The following is a 3,169-nucleotide window of genomic DNA, read 5'->3' as shown; positions in this document are numbered from 1 at the left end:
ACAAATAACAGCACCAGAATACTGCTCTTTACGAATGTATTCTGAAGACCCCAGATTCAGACAAAACTTTGAATACACATTCCACCTTCTCTTTGAAAGTGAACTAGCAAATCTGCACACACATTGAAATCAGGTACCCATTTTCAACATGCGTGGTACAAAAGAATCCTGGTTCTGATGTCACGTAGATGTATGATAAGAAACCTTGGCCCACCCACTTGGTTTGTGACATTAAGTTGTGCAGATTATCCATGGGAGGATTTACACGATTTCCTACGCATAGCAAACAAAAACAAAACAAATATATATATAAAAACATGAGGAGAACTCTGCTCTCTAGATCCTGTAAATGTATCAAGATATTTCCAACATCGCTTCATTGCTATGCTACACTTCATTTGTAATAAAACTGTTCCTCCCCTCTGAGAAGTGCAACACTTCTTTTGGATAAAGGAATACCAAGCCAGAGGAGCACCACACATCCACATGCTTTTGTGTATTAAAGATGCTCCTAAATTTGGTCAGGACAGTGATGCCACTGTTTTGCAGTTCATCCAAAAATATTTCACTTGTGAAATCCCTTCACAAACGAGACATAGTGACCTTCATGCACAAATCTTACAATTTAAAAGACACAAATGTGGGAAGTGTTGTCGTCACAAATATAAAAACAAAGGGAAATACTACAACAAATGTGGCTTTGGTTTCCCTAGACCAGTTTCAACAACAGGTCAAGTAAACAACTTCATGTCTTCAGTTAGACATAGTGCCAAAGGTAAATCACCTAAGAACACATATTACATAAAAAGAACAAAAGGATCAAAATACATCAATGATTACAATGCAATCATTGCCCTCCTATGGAATGCAAATATAGATGTGCAGTACATTGCACACTATTCCACTGCAGTTGCACAATATATCACATCCTAGTTAACCAAAGCAGGAAAAACAGAGCTCCAAGACCTCTGGGATGACATATCATCTGACAAAACACCATCACAGAAATTGTACAGCTTAGGCATACAAATGCTCTCTCTTAGAGAATGTGGCTGCCATGAAGCTGCAGACTGTTTAACCGGTACTGCCTTGTATGGAAAATCTGAAAATATAGTATGGCTAAGCCTTGATCCAGCTAAATCTAGAAAAAGAGTTCAGAAATCATATGACGACATATAAACAATAGCCAAAAATGATCCCAACAGCCAAGACATTTTGAAAAACAATTTACTAGACACATACTACCCAAACAGTGGAAACAATGTGTCTATACCACATAGCCCAAAACTTCACTCACAAAAATAATATTAAACCAGATGAGAAGAAAGGCAGATACACAGTGGAAAATTGTGAAGGCAGTTTAGTGAAACTTACCAAACAAAGCTTAATTAATCATATCAAATTGTCATTAAAAACTCCTCAACATAAATAAATGTATTACATGTCCCTGCTACAACTTTTTAAACCATGGAGAAAAGAAGAAGATTTACTAGATACCTATGACTCCTATGTAGATTCTTTCAAATCAAATGAAAGCACTATAACAAGCATAAAATTTACACAGAACAAAACAATGTTGAACAAGGATCAGCAACAAGAAGAAGAACTCCAGGAGCAACTAGATGTGGACACTCCTGACAGTAGTCAATCTTCTGTAACAGGAAGCCAAGAACTACTTGGACAGCCACTAATATCAAATGAGGCAATGAGCAATCTACAGAAGACTTTGCTCTACTAAAATCACAACTATCTTCACATTCAACCACTGCACCCATTATACCCATGCCTGATCCTGGATCATTCTCTTCATCATCCGCATCGGCCTCCTGTTCACTTTCACCTTTAGATTTCAGCTCAGGCTCGATTAGAATCTCATATTCCGGGAAAAGAAAGCTGTCATCTGGGATTGCAGCTTCAGACAACTCCAGCTGGACACTGCACACCTGTATATGTCCCAATTTCCAGTCCACAATCTGATGAGGTTTACAACAGTAGTGAGCAAAGTGGCATTTAGAGCATGCCTTTGGCGCGAGACAGCCACAAACTCTGCACAGATGGGCTCCAGATTTCTGTTTCAGGATGCTGGAAGACCCCTTTGGAGGTGCTGTGTCTGGTGGTGGACTGTAAGAGTAAGTGTCATTCTTCCGTGGTAGCTGATTTCTGAAAATGTGCAAAGGCGATGACTCGCCGGGTCGGTGACAACCTGGACGACGGCAGCAGAAGAGGAAGATGCTGCGGTGGAAGCCTCGCGGCTCCTGGTAGGGAGCGTAAAGTTGCAGGCGAAAAGCGCAAGGCTGCCCACCAGCACCTCACGCTAGGGCTTCGGGGCTTGGCAAACCCACTTCCCCCAACCACGCCGGCCTCCCACCTGTCTTGCTGGGGACTGCAGACTAAGCAAACGCCAGTCTTCACGAACCACCTTCAAAAATCCAAGATATACGTCAGATTGAGCCATGTTTAACTCCTAGTTCCCGTTACTACAGCACAGCAGCTGCGGCACTAAATCACAACTAAACAATGAGCAGCGTACCATTTTTCAAGAAGTAACAAAACAAATTGAACATGGTGTGCAGCATGAAAGTAAAAATTGTACTTGTCAAGACGACAAACCTATACTGCTATACGTGAGTGGTCAGGGTGGTTCAGGCAAAATGTTCTTAATCAAAATCATCAGCAAGTTCCTCCAACAATTGACAAACAACAAACTGTCAGCTGTTGTAACTGCCCCCACAGGTTTATCTGCCTACAACATGGGCGTCGTCACTTTACACCAATTACTTCTCCTTCCAGTAGAACACCAAAACAAATTAGACTGTTAAAACCTTTCTGCAGAAGCTGCAATGGAACTACGTAGAGTTTTCAAACAAATGAAAAATGCTGCTAATAGATGAGGGAAGCATGCTTTCCAATCTGATGATAGCCTTCATTCACCTCAGATTACAAGAGGTCCTGAAAACAGACTATGAAGAACTCTTTGGAGGAAAACGCATTATAGTTTTCGGAGATCTTCTTCAATTAACACCATTTAAAGGTGAACCTATTTTTAAAACCTTAGGGAACAAACTATGCCGTAAAACTCTTGGCAGCATAGGAAATGTCAACCTTTGGCAACATTTCGAATACAGAGAATTAACTGAATACATGTGTCTGTCTGCAGACTTCACATACG

General features: G+C 40.8%; 1 pseudogene; it reads right to left on the bottom strand.

Moving 5' to 3' along the window:
- Positions 1-1,506: 1,506 nt before the first annotated feature.
- LOC138568829 (programmed cell death protein 2 pseudogene) lies at positions 1,507-2,455 on the bottom strand (annotated as a pseudogene).
- Between the last annotated feature and the right edge of the window lie 714 nt (positions 2,456-3,169).

Source organism: Ambystoma mexicanum, chromosome 2q (genome assembly GCF_040938575.1).
Source record: "Ambystoma mexicanum isolate Mex_15411 chromosome 2q, UKY_AmexF1_1, whole genome shotgun sequence".
Lineage (NCBI taxonomy): Eukaryota > Metazoa > Chordata > Amphibia > Caudata > Ambystomatidae > Ambystoma > Ambystoma mexicanum.
This window is presented reverse-complemented; position numbering and strand designations above follow the sequence as displayed.